This window comes from Gorilla gorilla, chromosome 9, assembly GCF_029281585.2.
Source record: "Gorilla gorilla gorilla isolate KB3781 chromosome 9, NHGRI_mGorGor1-v2.1_pri, whole genome shotgun sequence".
NCBI lineage: Eukaryota > Metazoa > Chordata > Mammalia > Primates > Hominidae > Gorilla > Gorilla gorilla.
This window is the reverse complement of record NC_073233.2, coordinates 105,875,110-105,897,886: the sequence shown is the minus strand read 5'-3', so window position 1 is coordinate 105,897,886 and position 22,777 is coordinate 105,875,110.

Sequence of the window (22,777 nt, the reverse complement as noted above, 5' to 3'; positions counted from 1 at the left end):
TGCCACTACCTCTGTCCAGGCCGCACTGGAGGCCCACTGGCCTCCCGCTTGCTTGGCCCAGTAGGCTGTGCTTGGCTCACACCTTCTTGGATCCTGTCCCCACTGAGGCTCCACTGTCAGCTTGCAGCTAGAAGAGGCATGCCACAAGTGGCTTCCATGTTGGGCACTGGCCTCTGGACAAGAGGAATGCAGTGGCACCCCAAAACTCAGAGATGTCAGCAATCACAGAGCCCCAAGGGGCATTACAGCTTTTACTCGGCTAGTCTTGAGGTTCAAACCCCCAACAGATGTCACAGCTCTTCACTCCTGTAGCTCAGCGAGTGGGAGCGAGTTACAGCTTTTTCTCCTATTTCATCCAGTGAGTGGGAGTGTGTCACAGCTGGTTCTGGGTTCTCATCCTGTTACCAAGAGGAATAAGGTGTGTGGATGCTGGAGAGTGAGTAAGGCAGAGAAGAACTTTATTGAGTGACGGAATGAAACCTCTCAACTCTGAGAGGGGACTTGAGAGTGGGTAGCTGTCTGTGTGGCTGAGTCTGAGGTTTCTGTGGGCTTAGAATGGGGAATGCTTGTTGATTGGTCTATGGGTGGTCTTTGGAAACAGCACCATTTCAATGGCTAAAAGACATCATCCAGAAGAAACCAATTGAGAGAAAGGGTAAGACAGGGATAGAAGTTCTTACTCTGGTTATGGACTCAATATGGAACTGGCAGTTCAGTTTTTAGGCTACAAACTGTCTTTGGCTTGACAGATGGGGTTTCACCAGAGGCTGTTCCCTGTCTGCCTAGGAATTTGTCTGTGTCCCATCACTATGAGATGGACATGGTTGCCCATCCATGTGGTGCCTAGAAGAAAACATGATTTAGGACAAATGTCTTGGTAATGTGAAGTTTAACTGAGATCTCAAAGTTTAAGTATTAAATAGCATGTCAAATGTGATCTTGGGAGCTCAAAGATGAAACATGGGATGGACATATTAAAGTAAAAATTTGGGATACATAAGCAGGCATGACCATCCGGCAAAAGTGTAAAAGTAACAAGTAAAAGAGATTTAGAAGCAAGAAAGATAAATACTTAAAACTCATAAGAGTTAGCCAGGCTTTAAGGGATACAAGAATAAAAAAGGGAAAATCAATGGAAGAGAGTCATTTAAAAAGATAGAGTGAATTAGGAAGTTAAATACTCTAAGAGATCAAATATAATAGGAGGGACAATGTTTTTTGATGTAGAGATATGGAAGTCATTGTTCACCTTAGCAACAGTCATTTGAAAGTAGTGATAGCAGCTGGGTGCCGTGGCTCCCGCCTGTAATCCCAGCACTTTGTGAGGTGGAGTCGGGTAGATCAGGAGGTCAAGAGATCAAGACCATCCTGGCCAATATGGTGTAACCCCGTCTCTACTAAAAATACAAAAATTAGCTGGGCGTGGTGGCATGCTCCTGTAGTCCCAGCTAGTTGGGAGGCTGAGGCAGGAGAATCGCTTGAACCAGCGAGGCAGAGTTACCAGGGGGCCAAGATTGCACCACTGCACTCTAGCCTGGTGACAGAGCGAGACTCCGTCTCAAAAAAGCAAACAAACAAAAACAAAGAAACAGAGTAATGATAGCAAACATAGATTGGATTAATGAGTTAGGGGGAGTTTAGTAATGAAGATTGATGATTTTTGTACTTTTTTCTTTAGTTTGGCTTTTAAGGAAAGCAAAGCTTTAGAGTGACCACTAAAGGGAAAAGAGGAATCAAGGCCGTCCGCTTAACCCCCTAAATTGTTAGTTGAAAATTATACACAAAAAGAAGGCAAGGACACAAAGAGAGGCAAATGTCCATAGTTAAGGATAGTAAAGAAAAGACTATGATGAAATAGAGGACAAAGTTGATAGCACAAGATAGAGAAAGGATAAGGAGAAAAGTTACCAAGAACAAAGAATATTGAATAAATTAACAATTATTTATGGATTAATAAATTTGATTTCTTAATAATATTCCAACTTTAGCTACAGGTTTCTTAAGAAATAATACTTAAATCTTGTATCTCATAGTTATTTTAGGTTCTGGTTGCTAACCAATGAGAGAAATAGTGGAGATCAGAGACAATATTTGGAACCCTTCAAATGATATTTTATAAGTTGCCTTCCACTCCAACAACCTCCCTCCTTCCAAGATGGCCTTCATGACCCTTCCCTGTTTTCTATTGCATTTTCCTCCAACTACCTCTAATTTGTATTTTCCATAAATTATTTACAATGTAGCTGTAAATTTTTGCATCTTAAAGAACATATGAGAAGTATGAAAAGTGAAATGAGTTTAAATGTATTCATATTTTAAATGCATGCAGGAAGGAAACATGGAACTAAAAACAGTTGTCAATTCAGGACATTATATTATCATTTTCATAGAGGAAAATACATCTTAACAGTGTGCTGTTAATATATCAAAATTAGGATATTACAGTATAATTATTAAATTATATAATAGTTATCAAAATTCTTGAAAATTTGTCAAACTGTTAGACAATTTAATTCATTTTATTTCTTTACTCATATATTTATGCTATTTAGTATAATTTCTGATTGATTCATTTTCAGAGTAGATCATTAAAAACATCGAAATTAACTTAACAAAAAAGACAATATTATCTCTTGCTTACAAATCCAGAGGTAGTCCACAGTTGACAACATGACAAACATTAATTTAGTGGCAACTCATTCTCCTTCTAGCTCCCCCATCTGCCATCTCTTGTAGGTGAACCTCATCTCGATGGCTCAAGTTGACTTTAAGAGCTTTTTTAAGAAAGTGAAGTGGAATGATTTGCCAGAAAAAAATCTAGGGATGCTGTCAACACGGGAGAATGAGAGCATATTTGAGGGCAACTAAGAACCCATATCCCACCATGTGTCTTAACCACCTACATTGTTTCACCTCTTAATCACTGTTTTCCACCTACTCTGTACTTCTTCACTTACTTGAACGTCTTCAAACATTTTTGCCTTGGCTTTCCCAGAATTGCCTGAAAACACATCCTGCAGTTATAGACATGACTTGTTTTTATTAATCAGCAAAAGTATTATTTTTGATGTTTATTCATATTACTTTTGATATTTTTACATATTTTTTGATACTCAACCATCCAATGTAATATACCACCTCACCATCTGGTCATTCACTTATATGGGCACCCTGCTTTTGTTCCTGACAGCATTAATTTTTAATTATAGATTCAACCAATAGATATATATACAGATATATCTCTCTATAGATGCATAGACATCAATAGATGCAGATATAGATATATTTCTCTATTAGATGTAGGCATAGACATAAGTACAGACATAGGTATAAATATGCACATATACACATAAACTATTAAAGCTAAAATAAATTTTGCAAATGATCTAACTCATTCTCTTTCTCTTAGATTTTGAGTAAAGAGAGATAATATCCGCTGTGGACACACACACACACACACACACACAGAGATGCTTAGTCAGTAGTTAGATATGAACTTTTTCCAAGAGTTCCTCAAATCTTAGTTTCCACAGAGCAATGTAAAGAGGGTGAGATGATACCTGCCCATGCAGTGAATTAGAAACAGAAAGGGATCCTGAGCTTAGGGAATCTGAAACCTTTATAATAAACAGTAAACATGCCTACCCTTTACTCTGGAGAGACACATTTTCTTTATTACGCTGTACAGTTACCATGCCGTCACTTTGCTCAAAAGGACTTTTGTAGGATATGTAAGCCATATTATTAGGGGTTAAAGATAAAGTAGGTTGTCAAGAGGTAAGGAGAGTAAAGGGAATTCTGAGAATGCATTTTGAGATGATGAATAGGCATTTGTTGAAAGAGTAACCGTAATACAGGAACATGTTTTAAGACAAAAGAAATTATAAAGAAAAACCTTCATTTGAAAAAGTGATTATAGGCTGGGTGCGGTGGCTCATGCCTGTAATCCCAGCACTTTGGGAGGCCGAGGCGGGTGGATCACAAGGTCAGGAGTTCAAGACCAGCCTGGCCAAGATGATGAAACCCTGTCTCTACTAAAAACTACAAAAAATTAGTCAGGTGCGGTGTCAGGCGCCTGTAGTCCCAGCTACTTGGGAGGCTGAGGCAGGAGAATTGCTTGAACTCTGGCAGCAGAGGTTGCAGTGAGCTGAGATCGTGCCACTGCACTCCAGCCTGGGTGACAGAGTGAGACTCTGTCTCGAAAAAAAAAAAAAAAGTGATTATAAAATAATTTCTGACCATGTGACATCTAGTACACCATTTCTACCTAAAAATCTATGCAAAATGTGGAAAACAAATGTTTTGTTTTTTGTGTTTTTAATAGAATTGACTGGGGTAGGATTTAGTCTACTGTGCCAGGAATAATCATTTTTAGAAAACTTTTACATGCTAAAACTCTACATGTACCTATTTTTGTTGTTTTGGATTTTTAGTTAGTGTGCTTGGCTGGATGATTGCTAATTTACTTTGGTCTTTTTTTTTTTTTTTTTTTTGGCTTTTAGGAAGGGTTCACAAATACTCCATTTATGATATTTTCTTCTAACATTTGCTTTCCTAAATAGCATTTCACAGGAATTTTGAACTTATTCAGCCTCTGCATGCCTGCAGAACATTTCCATAAATGGACCTCTTTTTGAAATCAGTGGGATTTAAGCATCTATAGTGCAGCTGCAGGGGTTTGAAAGTGTATAAAGTTTAGTTTATCTTAATTTACACAATACTCCTCGAATTCGTATTTCTCATAAGGGAAAAATTTTCAAATTGACTTTAATTGTAAAGTTGTTATCTGAATTGACACCTGGATAAAGGATTATATTAAAAGAAAATGATGAGTGGGCTAATTTATGATTGTTGTTAATGGGATCCTGTAGGTGGTTATATCTGAAATGGTTCTTATATTATTCCTGAAATAAAACAAAAAAAACCTCTTTGGTTAGTACTTTGAAATAATGGCAGTGACATTATATTCTAGAGTTTTCAGGTTGAAGCAGAAATCAAAATGGTCTTAGATGAGCATTTCTAAAAATATATATTAAGAAGTTTATTTATGAAGCTTGTGACTTTATAGCTATCTAATAATTAAATGTCATGCATGCTTTGTTTTGCCTTGTATCAGGTCAGTTTCAGGCCATGTTTCTGTCCATTTTAGACTGTTTTTAAATAAAACAATATCAGGAAACTAAAAAAAGGCAACTAATTAAATGTAGTAATTGTGGTTTTACATACCTGGGAAATCAGTGATAGAGGAAATGTGATTATTGCTAGGTAGTCTTTGAAATTTAAAGATGCAATTTATTCTCCAGAGATCATTAAGTTTTCTCTGTGATATAAGATTTTAAAATTAATTTTGTGGTGAAAAATCTTAAAAGAAGTTTAATCAATATAACCACATGCCAAAGTTAGTTTTTAATCACTTTTCTTACATTCACATGGTTCCTGAGAATAATAGATGTACATTCAGAATGAAATGCAACAGATTTAAATATATAGGCATGTTTATAGTGACAGCAATGAATTCCAGGAAATTTGTTATGAATTATGTTTTAAAGGATATTCAGAAATTAACTTTATGTTTAGAGAAGATGATTTTCTTGTCCCTGCAACTCATAAATTATAAAATTATATGACTGTATAATATGGATATGTTCAGTTTGTCCCTTTGGAATAAGAGGAAAGGGGAGAGACAGAGAGAGAGAGAGAGAGAGAGAGTTAACAGATACAGAGATGAACATTGATGATTTTGTGTGAATAATATGAGACAATTTGGAAATGAGAACAATGCAATAAAATGTTATATATACAGTTACCTTGAATAACCCTGATCTAGCTAAGAAATAAAACAAAACTTAGTAATTTTTATTGCAGTTTGGGGATTATTTTCTTCCTGGCAGATTTCAACCTTTCTGACTGTAAAAAGTAAAGTAGAGGTTCCTCTTCAAAGACTTTCCTCCCTGTCTAATTAGGAATAAATACTAACTTCTCTTAAAAACAAAATGTATTCAAAGACCTATGCTAACATTCTAAATACCTGCTAGCTGTAATAAAGAAATCAATGTACTTTATATTCTTAGCTCCCACAATGTAGCCTAAATATTTTTCCTGGCATGCTTATACTGGTCCAAGCAAGCATTAGGTCATAGCCTGTTCCTCTTCCTTATTTGAAAGTGTTTTTACCTTTCTCAGCATTCCACAAGTTACTTCCTCCTTCCTTTGATCTCCTCTGCCTTTGCCTCTTTAAAAAAGTTCTAAGTGGTGGCCGGGCACAGTGGCTCATGCCTGTAGTCCCAGCACTCTGGGAGGCCGAGGCGGGCGGATCACGAGGTCAGCAGTTCTAGACCAGCCTGGCCAACATGGTGAAACTCCATCTCTACTAAAAATAGAAAAATTAGCCAGATGTGGAAGCAGGCACCTGTAATCCCAGCTACTCGGGAAGCTGAGACAGAAGAATTGCTTGAACCCGGGAGGCGGAGGTTGCAGTGAGCTGAGACTGCGCCACTGCACTCCAGCCTGGGCAACAGAGCGAAACTTCATCTCAAAAAAAAAAAAAAGTTCTAAGTTGCTAGCCAGTCGGGACAAATATAGAATGTGAGGTCCTGTTCCAGCCAATGGAAACCAGACACAGCAGTAGGGGGGATGTGTCAGGTTATAAATGACCCTGTCTCCTTTGTTTGGTATACTCTCGTGGCAAAACTGCTGGTGAGTGTACCCTTTCGGCAGAAAGTAAAAATGGCCTTGCTGAGGAAATTAAATTTATGTTGAAGTGCTATTTCTTTATGGCACTGGGGAACAAGCATTTCAAACATGACAACTTAAAAGAGCAACATATTCCATATGCAATGGGTACAACAGCCATTGCTTTCTCATGGAAGCCATTGTTTCCTGAGTATATGTCTTGAAGGTTGTAGGATCTCAAACACATTCAGCGGGGAACTGTGCTATCTTCCTTGTTCCTAGTAATAATGATTATTAATATCTTATGTTTTTATTAAGCACCTACTATGTGCTAGAACTTTCAATGATTATTGTAGTTGCCTAGCTCAGAATTTTGGGATCCAGCAGGCTGGCTCTCTCTTGAAAATGCTGTTGATTTCTTTCTGTATGGTATTGGTAGTAGGGGACTTGAAAAATAGACTGTAGATAAATCAATAAATATTTCTTGTTCTAAATTAGTCTAAATTAGAACTAGACTACTTATGGAACTGTAGAATGCATCAGAGAATTGGGGCATATATTACCTTTATGCCCAATCTAAACTCTGAGAAATAAGCCAAAATGAGCTTTAATTATAAATGGTCAAGGGCAAGTAGATCTTTTTTTTTTAAGCAAGTGAGAAAGACCGTTGGCCTCCCCTTGTTCACCCTACCTATACAGATACAAAGAGGAATAAAAGACTGAGGTTTGCACAGAGCCAATCACTCAAATCATTCCATTGATATAAATAAACACAATCTCCCGAGGGGAGCCACATCAGTGGAATGTCACAGTTGCAGACAGCTGTCTAAGTAATCCAAATGTTACAGTTAAAATGTATTTTGCTCAGGAATTCACTATTAAAATGGGAAAAATAAACCAAAACATCAGTAGGAAAGCTGAGCAATGTTATAAAATAAAATGTCAGGTTTCTTTTTATTTGCTTCTAAACAAAAGAAGTTTCAAGGAAAGAAGTCACAGGGTGTAGTCTTATTGTTGAGTTCTACTGGGGCATCTAAACCTATCATCCAAAAATGGAGGCAGAAAGATTAGCTGAAATGTGCTTTTCTTGCAATTCAAATGGAAGAGCAGAATAGCCCAGGGGAGTCTGATTTAAGCTATTGTATTAAACAAAAGTATTTCAATTCCCAAGATTAAGCCAATTTAAAGATTATTTGAAAAGCCAGGTCTCCAACTTTTAAATAAAATACTTGAAACTGGATGACTAGAAGAATACCTCATTTTGCCAAGAAGTCGTAATGGAATGTGAAAGTAATGCACAATTTCCTGAGATAGGTAAATTAAAGCAACCATTTAAATACATAACTATTATAATTTGTTAATGTCCATCTAATAAAATTCAACAGAATATCTTAGGTTTGTGAACTAAAGAAATATACTTTTTTTGCTTGCATTCTGGGTAAAATAAATGTATGGATATTTAGTTTTGGATAATCAGTTGATGATTCTTACAAAAGGAGACTCCAGTTAAGTAGCTCAAGGGTAGATCTGAGCAATTAGCTTTTTAATGATCCCCTGAGTAATTCTGAAGATGGTTGTTCCCACACCATTTAAAGACAGGTTGACAACATCTCCCCATATTCTCCTCCCCAAAATTTGATTAAAGGGTAGATCTTAAATATTCTTACCTCACACAAACACACAAATGTAACTCTGAGTTGATGGGTATGTGGATTAGTTTGCTGTGATGATTATTTCACAATATATATGTATATCAGAACATGAAGTTGTGCACTTTCGATATGTATGTTTTATTTATCAATTATACCTCAATAAAGCTGAAAAAAGTCAAGAAAAAACAATTCAACTAACATTTATTCATAGTAAGGACAATAAGCATGAAAAATAAATTCATAAACATTCCACAGTTTTTCTGTAAAATGTCACCAAATGAAATTTTCTATAAAGTAACAAAAGATTTAGAAAACACTTTTATAGACTTAAAATTTTTAGACTAAAATTGTTTTGGTTTAAACATCACTAAAAGGAAAGTAAGTTTTTGTAATATTTTGATTACACACTCTACATAATCATCAGCATTTCACTTTGGACTTATTTACTATTTTTCATTCATTTATTAAATAAATATATTTTGAGGATCTACTAAATTTCAGGAACAGTTTCAGGCTCTGATAATTCTGTGGTAAACAAAAGAGGTAGTTACTTTTGCATATGCTAATGTGAGAGAAGACAGAGAGAAATCAACTAGGCAGATAGGGCAAGGGTCCTCAGAAGAATTCCCTTCTAACAAAAAGCAGCCTGTCTTCTGACAAAAAGCAGCCCAAGGGAGTATGTGCAGATATACAGTGGGCCCTAGTAAGCACAGTCCCCTCCCTTCTTTGAAATACTCAGACGGGGAGTCTCCTGCAGGCGAAGTGCCTGCAGCAGCACCCATAAGAAGAGCTACCCTGAACCAGGCACATCCACCTTGGAGTGTTCTTCACCTCCGTCTTTTTTACACATGTGCACCAGGAAGAGATAAACAACCTGGAGTAACTCAGGCTAAGAAGCCCACATGCGCACTAGAAAGGGTAGGGTGGGAAGTCAGAAATTTGTGCCTTATGCAAATGAAGCACGCCTACCCTCCAGCTTGTCTATAAAAACCCTTGCACTTCACTGCAGAATGGCAGCCCATCTTTCTGGGACCCCTTTCTGCTCCAGAGAGCTCTATTCCTTTTGCTTATTAAACTTCTGCTCTAACCTCATGTTTGGAGGGTCCATGTCCTTGATTTCCTTAGCCGTGAGACCAAGAACTTTGAGTGACATCTCAAACAATGAGGCTGGTTTCATTTTGTGGGGCTTGTCTGGGATTTCATCAAAAGGGTGAGTAGGAGCAGACCCCAACTCTTTACTTTCACTTCTGAGGCCTCTGGTCCTCATTTTTATCAAATCTAGAAAAACACCAGGCATCTGTTGGCCATTTAAACATGACAAGCATGGCTACTGGCCTAAAGACACAGATGATAGTCTTGCTAGGGAGGACTTAGCTAATCCCCCAGTGCCTTCAGGGTGCTGGGAATGTTGGCTCTGCTACAAACCCGTTTCCTATTGTGGAGGGCCTAGCCCTCATGAGGGGCTGAAAGAGGTCTGGAGACAACTGAAGGTTTCTGGCCGGGGCCACACCCTGGTGTAACCTGAGGCTTCTGGACTAACCCCAGCCCCTGATTGCCTGATGGGTGTTGGCAACAGGACCTCCAAGCTTTCCTATCACAGTTTCCTTCTTTCCTTTTCATGGCTACCGTGTCTCCTATCCCCTCTCTGTATGCAATATTGCGAGAGAAGTTTTACAGCCTGGGGAAATAGTCTTGTTGGGCAGGATTAACAAGTGCCTTAGCAACCAGGAATATAGCTCAAGAGATTCCTGTTTTGGTTATATATATGTGTATATATATATGTGTGTGTGTGTGTGTGTGTATATATATATATACACACACACACACATATATACATATATATATACACATATATATATACACACACACATATATATATACATATATATATATATATTTTTTTTTTTTTTTTTGAGATGGGAGTCTCACTGTCGGCAGGCTGGGATGTAGTGGCGTGATCTTGGCTCACTGCAACCTCTGCCTCCCGGGTTCAGGCGATTCTCCTGCCTCAGCCTCCCGAGTAGCTGGGACTACAGGCACCTGCCACCACATCCAGCTAAGTTTTGTATTTTTAATACAGACGGGGTTTCACCAGGGTTGCCAGGGTGGTCTCAATCTCTTCACCTCGTTACCCACTCACCTCGGCCTCCCAATGTGCTGGGATTACAGGCATGAGCCACTGCACCTGGCCTGTTTTGACAATTTTTTAGAGACAGGAGGCTTTCACGATCCAGGTCTAAGGGATCATTTAACTCCCAATGATGACACTTCCTGAGGTTGGACAGGGGGCCATTTCCCTCCCAGTGAGTGGCCCCCTCTTCATTTAGGCTGTTTGTTTTCCATGTGAGGAGCCAGCCCTGCCCAGTTCAACTAAATAGACTTTCTATGAGGCAAACTAACTTTCTCCTATTGGGAGGCATGTTGTGGGGACAGCCTGTCATGCTTCAGACCTCTCTCTCAACCCTTAATCTGGAGAGCATTTGGAAACAAAGCTACAGCCTAATATTTCAAGGTTTACAACAGCCACCTAGTGGAATGGGAATCTTCTTCATGAGGGACCATGTCGGCTCTTTGCCAAAACCCTCTAATTTCCCAACTCTTTTCCTTATTGAGCCCTTCCACTAGAGACCAGGCCTTATGCCTTCTCTGTGAACAGGAAAGCGAAAGGTCCTTCTAATCCAGATTTTGGTCTCAATACCATCTTCATCAGCAGAAAGACAGTCATTTGATCCTTACGTTCTCTTGAGACACTTATTCTGCCTCCAAATAGAATGGCATTTAAATAGAGAAGGGATTCTGTGTTTGGAAGTCAATCAGAACAATGGCCTAAGGATAGATACTTTAGCATGGGCCATAATAGCAGAATATAAGACCCAACCCAGAATACTCCTGTCACTGAGGGGCCTGCCCAGATGCAACTGTTAGGTAGTCTCTCCTGAGATTCATCTATAGGGGGGACATGCTGGCCACACAAATCTAAGGAATCAAAGGAGAATTATCAGGGGAGGACTAAGGTCTCATGCAGGTGAGTGTGACTATTACTGCCTGACCCACGCCTCCGGGTCCATGGATGGAGGTCACACTTGCATCCCTGGGCAGCACCATTAATGGCTGCCAGGGCCCAGGGAACAAAGGAAGGAGGATAGTAGGGGGGATGCCCCCACTACTTTCCCCTCAACTTGGGTCACTCCAAAAGGAAAGAGAAGACTAAGGGATGCCTTTCCTTCCCTCTACCTCTTTCTAAATGGGTAGCAAACCATCTTTAGCCTACACTCCTCTTGAGTGCATTCTGAAGCACTGAAACTCCTTTGATCCCAAGACTCTGAAGAAAAAGCGGCTCACATTCTTTTGCACAAGGGCATGGCCTTTTTACTGGCTTGGGGACAGACAAACCTGGCCTTCTGAGGGAAATCTTGATTTTAATATTATCTAACAATTAGATTTTTCCTGTAGACGGGAGGCAAATGGTCCCCTATGTACAGGCTTTCTTTGCCCTGCAGGACAACCCAGACCTCTGCAAGTGATGCACAATTGACCCAGCTCTTTCAGCAGTCATATCAGGCAGACCCATGGGGAATGATTCCCCAAAGCTGAAAAAACAAATTCCTGGGGAATCTTCTGAGACAACAATTAAGTATCTCAGCAACTCTTGTTCCCCTTATCCAGGGTCCCTTCCTCCAACTGCACCTTCAGTTCCTCCAGTTCCACCACTTCCAAAACTCTCCACTTCCCCAGCTGTGCTTTTACCTCTGCAAGAAATGCCCAGTGGACATGGTGCCACTAGGGTTCAGGCACCTCCCTCATTGCAAGACCTTAGACAAATAAAAGAATACCTGAGTAGGTTCTCTGATGACCCCAACAAGTATATAGAGGCTTTCCAAAATCTAGGCCTGGCAGATGACCTCACATGGAGAGGTGTTATGTTACTCTTAAACCAAACCCTAATAGCTGCTGAGAGGCAGACAGCTCTGCAGGCAGCTGAAAAATTTGGGGATGAACAACATGTTTCTTACAGCAGGCCAAAAAGGAAAATAGGAGATGATACGGAAGGTGAGGGAATTATGGAACAACCATTCCCAATAGGGAGAGAGGCAATACCCCTTGAAAACCCTGGCAGGGACCCTAGTGACCTCACAGGTGAATGGAAAAGAAAACACTTTTTAATGTGCATATTGGAGGCCCTATGAAAAACTAGGGTCAAACCTCTTAATTACCCTAAGCTGTCCATGATAGATCAGAAACCAGATGAGAATCCCTCAGCTTTCATGGAAAGGCTGAGGGAGGCTTTAACAAAACACACTTCCCTGTCTCCTGATTCAATTGAAGGACGGCTAATCCTAAAGGACAAGTTTATTACTCAGACAGCCCCTGATATTAGAAGAAAATTACAGAAACAGGCTATAGGACCAGATAGTACTCTGGATAGCCTCCTTAGAGTAGCCACCTCAGTCTTTTACAGTAAGTATAAGAAGGAGGCCCAGGAAAAAGAGAGAAAGCACAAGAGAAGAATGGATTCTCTGGTGGCTGCTTTATAGGTCTGTCAAGTCCAGGATACCCAAGGTGAATCCACTAATTGCTATCGGTGTGGGAAACCATGGCACTTTAAGGACTGTCCAGGTAGTAAGAAGAAGCCACCTTGACCCTGTCCAGCCTGTGTCAGTGGCCACTGGAGGTTGGACTGCCCCCAGAGGCATAGGTAACTTAGTCCAGAACTGGTCTCACAAATGGTCCAGCAAAACTCACAGGTCCCGGGGCTCAATTCCCTGGCTCCAGTGGCCCAAACTGCCATTACTGCCCAGGAGCCCTGGATGATTCTAGAAATTGAATCAGATTCTGGAAATTGAATCAGATTCTGGAAATTGAATCAGGAGGGTGGGCCTCCTTCTGGACACTGGAGCCAGTCTCTGTTCTCTTCTCCAATCTAGGCCTCTCCTCTTCCCATATCACGACTGTGAAGCGCGCCTCAGGAAGGTTCTAACCCAATGTTTTTGTCAACCCCTTAGTTGTAGCTGGGGGGACCTACTATTTACACATGTCTTTTTAGTCATGCCTGAGAGTCCCACTCCCTTATTAGGTAGATATCTTTTAGCTCGCATGGGAACCAGCATCCATATGGCCCCAGGACAAACTCTTTGTCTTCCCTTGGTAGAAACCAGTATTAACCCAGAGGTATGGGCAAGCCAGGAGAAAACTGGCCAGGCTATAACCACTATACTGATCAAGATACATCTTAAGGATCCCATTTCTTTTCCTAACCAAAGACAATATCCCCTGAAGCCAGAGGCTAGAAAAGGGCTAGAGGTCATTATTAATAATCTGAAGAAGCAAAGCCTCCTCAAATCCTGCAGTAGCCCATGCAACACCCCAATATGAGGGATGCAGAAACCCAATGGGGAAGGGAGACTAGTTCAGGACCTCTGCCTCATTAATGAGGTCGTAGTCCCAATTCATTTAGTAGTCCCTAATCCCTGTACTTTGCTAACCCAAATACCTGAGGGAACTAAATGGTTCACAGTGCTAGACCTAAAGGATGCCTTTTTCTCAGGAAGGCACTGAGACCCTTCTCCATTTCTTAGCTAATAGGGGATATGAAGTTTCAAAATTCAAGGCGCAGCTTTGCCAAACCTCAGTGAAGTACCTGGGTTCCGTATTATCTGAGGGAACCAGAGAATTGGGAGAAGAAAGAGTTAAGCCCATTTCGTCTTTCCCCCTCCCTAAAACCCTCAAGTAGCTAAGAGGATTTTGGGGCATTACAGGATTTTTCCCCAGGTATGGCCGTCCCTCATACCAACTAATAAAGGAAACTCAGGCAGCAAGACTCATTCCTTGGTTTGGGATCTGGAGGCAAAAAGAGACTTTAACCTGCTAAAAACAAGCCCTGCTTGAGGCACCAGCCCTTAGCCTTCCGATAGGGAAGACATTCAGTCTTTATGTGTCAGAAAGAAAGGGAATGGCCCTGGGAGTTTTAACTCAGACCTGTGGACCAGGTCAACAGCCAGTGGCTTACCTAAGTAAGGAACTGGACCTGGTGGCTAAAGCATGTCTAGTCTGTCTCCAAGAAGTTGCAACAGTGGCCCTACTGGTGCCAGAAGCCACCAAATTAACCCTGGGGAATAGCTTAACTGTTTATATCCACATATTGTGTTAGGATTGCTGTCCTCTAGAGGAGGCCTTTTGCTAAGAGACAGCCACCTCCTTAAATACCAGGCTCTACTACTAGAGGGATCTGCAGTCCAACTAAAAACTTGAATCCAACCACCTTCCTCCCAGAGGAAACTGGGGGACCTGAACATGACTGGGAGCAAGTTATAATACAAACCTATGCAGCCAGGGAAGATCTCAGGGAAACTCCCCTAGAAAATCCAGACTGGACCCTCTTTACAGATAGAGCTCCTTTGTGGAACAGGGAGTCCATAAGACAGGGTACACAGTAGTCACCCTGAATAGTATCATTGAAAGCACGTCTCTCTCACCAGACACAGGTGTCCCATTAGCTGAGCTGATAGCTCTTGCAAGGGCTCTTGAATTAAGCAAAGGAAAAGCAGCTAACATTTATACAGACTCCAAATATGCCTTTCTTATCCTCAGTGCTCATGCCAACATTTGGAAGGAGAGACACTTTCTCACTGCTAATGGGTCTCCGTTAAAATACGATCAGGAAATTAACAGGCTGTTATCCTCAGTTTTCCCTCCATGAGAAGTAGCAGTAATGCATTGTAAAGGATATCAAAAAGGAACGGATGAAATAGCTGAGGGAAACAAGTTAGCCAACCAGGCAGCCAAGTCAACAGCACAAAAGCCTCAGGGTGCCAACACCCTTGAAGCCCCTATAATCTGCGAAGGCTCCATGAGGGAAATGAAGCCTCAGTATTCCCGTGCAGAAAGAGAATGGGCCACTTTTCAGGGATGCAATTTCCAGTCCTTAGGATGGGTGCAGTCAGAGGATGGCAAACTCCACTTGCCAGCCCCCAACCAGTGGAAGATCCTAAAAACCTTTCACCAAACTTTTCATCTAGGGAAGGATAAAACTTGTCAATGAGTCCAAAGATTATTCTCAGGGGAGAACCTACTAAAAACAGGTTAAGCAGGTTGTTAATGCTTGTGAAGTCAAGTCTTAAGAACGACACCCTCAACAGACGGCTTCTCCCACCTCCAGCTCAGAGAATGGTAAGTTATCCAGGGGAGGACTAGCAAATAGACTTCGCCCATATGCCAAAATCAAGGGGCACTCACTACCTCCTGATGTGAATGGATACCTTCACTAACTGGGTGGAAGCATTTCCATGTCGAACAGAGAGGGTCTCCAAGGTAGTACGAGTATTAATCAATGAAATAATTCCCCATTTTAGACTCCCTAAATACCTCCAAAGTGACAACAGCTGCTCATTTAAAGCAGCTGTTGCTCAGGGTGTCTCAAAGGCACTGGGCTTATGCTATCATCTCCATTGTGCCTGGAGACCCCAGTCCTCGGGAAAGGTAGAAAAAACTAATGACATTATCAAAAGACACCTCAGAAAGTTGTCTCAAGAGACTCACCTACCCTGGACTACTCTCTTTCCCATGGCCCATTACAAATAAGAAATATCCCTTCAAATTTTGGTTTAACTCCTTTGGAAATGTTGTATGGGTGACCTTTTCTTACCAGTGATTCCTATTAGATCAGGACACCTCTGAACTGGTCAAACATATAGCTTCCCTGACCCACTTTCAACAGGAGTTGACACAGCTAACAGAGGCCAAGTTGCAGGAAATAGGACCACCTTTATTTAATCCAGGAGACTTAGTACTGGTGAAGGCTCTCCCTTCTCTTTTCCCTTCTCTAGCCCCTATTTGGGAAGGACCTTATACTCTTTTCTCTCCACCCCCTTGGTGGTAAAAGTTGCAGGAAGTGACTCTTGGATTCATCACACTTGAGTCAGAGCCTGGAAGACTGTGGGAAAAGCCCCAGACAATCCAGAAGAACGCTCTGAATATCACTGTGAAGAAATAGGAAATCTTAAATTGAAAATCACCAAAGATAAGCAAATACCAGATACATTCTGTCATTTCTGCCTTTCCTCTCAAAATTACTTCATAGATCTCTAAAGGGAAATTCTATATCTTGGTGAGTAAAATTTTAGATGGAAATTATTTACTATGCCACATTTGTGGGAATTGCTACACTTACACTGCTATTTGCAATAGGACTATGCACTGTAGCAACCTCTGAGTGGAGTTTTGGACAAAGAGCCTCAATTGCTGTAGTATATTGTTTGGTTGTCTTTTTTATAGAGGGTCTTTATCTTTCTCAAGATGGCCACCCACAGCCTGTATATATTAGGAATTAGCCTCATCATGCTACCAGGTTTTGCTGTACCCCTCCAACAATTAATAAATTAAGGGTACCTTTTAAAGACTTTAAATCTAGCACAGAAGTTGTTAAACACCACCAACCAAACTTTGGCAAGGGACTGCTGGCTTTGTCTATCATCCTTATCTCAATACACAGCCATCCCAGTCCCAACCAGATATTGTGCACTTAATAAGATGACCTATTACCCCAAATACAAGGGGGAAGTCCCCTTTATGGTAATGAACTTGAATAATTTGTATAACTTTCAGATTAATGAGATGACAAGGGTCACACTAACAGGTCAAGCAGTAAACCTTCTCCAGTCCTATCAAGGTAAACTTTCTAGGGTTGTATACCCCCCAAAACCCATTTGGGGCCCAATATCAACATACACAGAAATAAAGTTTCAAGCACCACTTTGTATTATGAGAAGCCAACATTTTTGTCAGGACCTGGGGACCTTAAGAGGACATCAAAGCAACTAAACCCTAGAGATTAACCCCTCGCATGATCATGTAAACTACATGTTTTCCCAAACGGCACCATTTAGAAGACCTGTACAATCCTCAGGGAGACCATCCATAAATAAGGGGACTTTGAAGGGTGTGCAATCTGGGTATTGTATAAATAGACTCACTAGTTGTGTTCACATTTTCCCTTGGGAAGATTGTACAACCGCTGAGGTATCTTAGTGCCTGTTAGCTCCCCAGTATGAAGAAACTTCTGAGTGGCTGCTGGTGGATATCAAATGCAACTACCTACACTGGGAAAACAAAACTGTTGGGGTAAAACAGGATATTTCCCAGGGTCCTTTCCAACCTTTAACTGGGGCCACCTTGGCAGGAACCCTAACCACCTTGGAAAATTAAAATTACAAACTAACCTATATATTCTCCACAGAAAATAATTTCTGCCTTGAAAAACAGAGAGTCTTCTTCCTGTGCAGAACCAACTCCTACTTACGTTTACCAGCCAACTGGACTGGAATCTGTATGCTTGTTTATCTAGCTCCTGAAATTAATATAGCCCCCAACAACCAATCTTTTAGCATAAACAAGCTATCCAGTTCATACCCCTTTTGGTAGGATTAGGAATCGCAGCAAGTGTAGGGACAGGAGTTGGAGGATTTGCAACCTCTCTACCCTACTAGGAAGACTTGTCCAAAGATTTTACAGAAAGTGTAAAGGACATTGCCTGAACCATTAACGCTATACAAAATCAAATAGATTTCCTGGCAGCAGTCACTCCATAAAACAGGAAGGGACTAGACCTCCTAACTGCTGAAAAGGGTGGCCTATGCCTCTTTCTAGAGAAACAATACTGTTTCTATTTCAACTAATCAGGGATAGTAAGGGATGCCACCCAAAAATTAGCAGACTGGGCCTCTAAGATATGACAACGGCAGTCTGAGTCATGGGGCTCTTGGTCAAAATGGCTGAATTGAGGATCATGGCTCCTTTTTTTGTCAGGCCCGCTATTAATGATTGTCCTAGTTTTAATTTTTGGACCATGTTTGTTAAACCTTCTAACCAGATTCATCTCTCCTTGGCTGGAAGCTATCAGACTCTAAATGGTGTTACAAATGGAGCCACACGTGGACACTCCATTCTTCCTAGGACCTTTAGATCGACCTCAGGAGGAACCCTAGCTGCTGCTTCCCCACTCAACGATCCTCTCCAGCAGGAAGTAGCTAGAAGAGTCATTGCCCAAACTCCCTAACAGAAGTCACGGTCTCCACTCCTGAAGGGGGAATGTGAGAGGAGAGAGAGATAAATCAACTAGGCAGATAGTTACAGTAGAATTCTTTTCTAACAAAAAACAGCCTCTCTTCTGACAAAAGCAGCCCAAGAGGTCATTTCTCCTTCAGCAAAGAGCAGCCTTAGATATTAGGCTGCAAACACAGATAGCGAAGGCAAGCTCTAACACAGAAAGGGGCCTCCTGTGTGACATACAGATATACAGTGGGCTCCAGTAAGCACAGTCCCCTCCCTTCTTGGAAATACTCAGACAAGGAGGCTTGTGCAGGGGGAGTGCCTGCAGCAGCACTGATAAGAAGAGCTACCCTGAACCAGGCACATCCACCTTGGAGTGTTCTGCCCCCCACCTTTTTTACACATGTGCAGCAAGAAGAGATAAACAACAGGGAGTAATTCAGGCTGAGAAGCCCGCATGGGCACCAGAAAGGGTGGAGGTGGGAACTCAGAAATTTGTGCCTTATGCAAATGAAGTGCCACTCCCCTTCAGCTTGTCTATACATGCCCTTGCATGTCACTGTAAAATAGCAGCCCATATTTCTGGGACCCTCTCTGCTCCAGAGAGCCTTCTTCCTTTCGCTTATTAAACTGCTCTATCCTCATGTTTGGAGTGTCTGTGTCCTTGGTGTCCTTGGCTGTGAGACCAAGAACTTCAGGTGACACCTCAGACAATGAGGTTGGTTTCACTAAGGGGAAAAATAATTTAAAAGTAATAGGATAAAAAAGAAAAGCAAACACCACATGTTCTCACTCATAAGTGAGAGTTGAACAATGAGAACACATGGACATAGGGAGGGGAACATCACGCACCGGGGCCTGTCGAGGGGTGGGGGGGTGAGGGGAAGGAGAATATTAGGACAAATACCTAATGCATGCAGGGCTTAAAACCTGGATGAAGAGTTGATAGGAGCAAACCACCATGACACATATACACCTATGTAACAGACCTGCACATTCTGCGCATGTATCCCAGAACTTAAAGTAAAAGAAACAAAAAGAAAAAAAATAATAAAAGCAAATAATATAATGTAGCCTCTATTATTTAAAGTCATCAACATAATAGAATATGTGGAGGAGTATTTGACATAGGGCAATCAGATGTGGTTGTTAGAATAGAGAGTTAAATAATCAGATATAGCCAGATTTATGAAGGCCTTAAAGGGCAGTGGGTGCTAAGCAGAGGACTGTGATTGTCTTGTTAGAAAACCTAAAAATTCCAGTGTGACTGGAAGGTAATGAGTGAAGGGAAGTGAGGTAAGGGTATAGAGGAGAGATGAAGAAGAAGCAAAATTACCCTCAGAAATGTTCTGAAGTTAAGTTTTCAGAGGATACAGGAAAAATAGGAAAGAAGTAAAATATGTCTCCCTTAGGTTTTTGTCCTGGGCAACTGAGTGAATGGTACTGCCATTTGATAGTAGCAGATTGGGACGGGTAGAACCATAAAAGGTTGTTTAGGATGTGTCAGTTTAATACGGCTCTTAATAAAAGAGGCCAGATGGCAAGTAAAAAGGTGAATATAGAGTCTGGTGACTGCAGGAGGTGTAGGACAGAACCTGAGAAAAAATTGAGAAAAAAAATCAGGAAACATGCTATGTAAAGCACAGAACTGAGTTTTATTTAGAAGCTTGATATATAGAAAGGGGAAGGAGTGAGGAAAAGTAATCAATAAAGAGAATCATGAAGAAGTGATCAGTGAGGTAGGCGAATCACTAGAAGTGAATTGTGTCCGGGAAGTTAAGTGAGGAAAGTTAAGTGCTTTTCTATTACAAAAGCACAGGCTGAATTAATATAACTCTCCAAAAAGTACTAATGTGGCACTGAGCTTGCAAGAAAAAAAAAACAAAACCATCAAGGTGCCAGAAATAAATGGAAACACAAGGAAAATCAGAATAAGCAAAAACTGACACTATACTATCCAATAAGGATTTTGACACTTATATGTGCTCCACTTCAAGGGGTCTAGGATTTCATTCTCATAATTGGACAGAATGTGTTTGTTCAGAACTAAGAAGTATGGGAGAGAACACTGTATAAATCATGGAATTTATAATTTTCTACTAATCTGTGAATGTGAGACTCAAGAAAAATTAGAAAACATACATACAACTTTAAAGTAAAAATAAATCAGTAATGAAAAAAATAACAAAAACAAAATGACTGAGTTAGGGTGAAGTGAGAAAAAAATCATTAGTCCCAGATATATTTAAATGTGCTTTACCAAACTTTCAAGCAACAGTACTTCTTATAATATGTCATAAAAAACAAAAAGAAAAAAACCTGTTGTAATACTATCCCATTACTTTTATGACAGTAATACAACGGTGATGCTTGGAAGTGAAGAGTTAATGGCATTTTCCACCTCTTCCTAACCTTCTTGGTAACACTCCAGTGCAATTTTTTGGCAATCACATGACCTAGGAAATTGTTATGTAAGGATGTGCTTTGTATGTTTAGATATGTTATTGCAAATAAACCTGGAATGTATGGACTTATGCGACTCAACTGAATGAACAATGGCTGATACATACAGGTAGGTTCTCTACCTGTATGACTACTTACCTGAGTCTGTTTTAAAAATTCAACCGTTGGCACTACTGCAATGCCAAAAGCAGATAGTATAAAATAGAAAAACAAATTAGTTACTAACTTATATGAAAAAAATTCTACATTGAATGTTATAAACCGGAAAAATGCAAAATACTACACACACACACACACACACACACACATCTATAATGACCAAAAGGACTTACCCAAAAATAATACAAGAATAACATCTCATGAGAAACCCCAGCTATGCGACATTTGTACCTTCTCTGTATTCTAACACTAGCAGCTAAACAAGGCTGTTGAAAAACTTTAGGTCTCTTGACTGGACTCCATTTAAATTGTTACCATAAATTTCAAGGGGAAACTCAGCATCACCTGGCAAAAATGCTACAGTTGCCTGAAAAAATTCTCTCTTCCACTTTCCAAAAGGACTATTTCATTCCTATTCTTATATTAACAAGCCTTGAATGTTGTCTTCTCCTTATTTTGAGTTGAGAAATTCTCTTAATTCATTGGTAAAATAAAGCAACCTACTCATCTGTAGCTATTCATTTAAACTCCCACCCGTACTATTAGAAGGAATGTGTTTGCCTATCATATTGTAAATATTTTGCAGTCATTCTTATTCCACATTATGTTTTTGAAATGAATTTATAGCAGTATACATAGAGTTGGTTTATTGATTTTAGATTGAAATACTCTTCTGCTGAATAAATACATGTGAATTTATTATTCCATACGACTGCTGATAGATGGTTGCATTGTTTGCATATCTTCTCGCATGGTTAAGAATGCTACAGTAAACATTCATATGCTTGTCTTCTTGTCCATCTGTAACAAATATTTTCTGAGGGTAGATTTTTTTGAAGTGGAATTACTGAATTCCAAAGTATGCACAGTCTCACAACTTTCAAATCAAATTGATCTCCAAAATAGTTTTATCAAATTACATTATGAAGACCAGTATAAATGACATATTTTCCACATGTTATGTTCAGCACTAGTAAAACAAATAAGTTATCAGACTTTAAATCTTGCATCTCAGACAGGCGTGCAGCTAATTCTAGTTCTAATTTGAATTTCTCTATTAGCGATGTTGTAATATCCTTTCATATGTTTGTCGTCTGATTTCCTCTTTCGTAAATTGCCTGTGATGTCTTTTGCCATTTTTTTCTCCTGAAAATGTTGTTTTAGTTTTTAAACTTTTAAAATTTTTACATATTGCCCATTGAGTGTGTATAAAATGTACCCATGTAGCATTACCAATTTGCAAAGCAAGCATCCACATAACCTCTCTGTACTTTTGTTTTTCCTGATTTTTATTTTATATGAATTAAAATATTCAGTTAGTATTAATTTTTTTCTATCTTCTTATTCTCAGCATAACATTTAAAAAATTTACCCAAGATTTTTTTGTAAATATAGTTTTTGTCTTTTTTGTGGTTGGATATTTTCTTGTATGAATGCATTATTATTTTTTCATTTTATTCTTGATCTTATTTTGGGTTTGATTTAGTTTTATTTACCATAAACATACTTGTACATATATCTTCGTGAAAATAAGCATGGCTCTGCAGAATAGATGTTTAGGGTAGAATTGCTGAATCTGAGAGTATATGAATTTTCAGTTGTATAAAATAACACCCTTTGTTTGTTTTCTGCTGATGTTTGTTTTGGCTTTCAAAGCCAAACTATAACTCTTCTGGCTTATTTATATTTTCACTGTCACTGTAAGTTCTGATTGCTCCAAATCTTTTCCAACTTGGCATTGTCAGATTTTATATTTGTTTAAATTTTAATTTTTAGTGGTATCTATT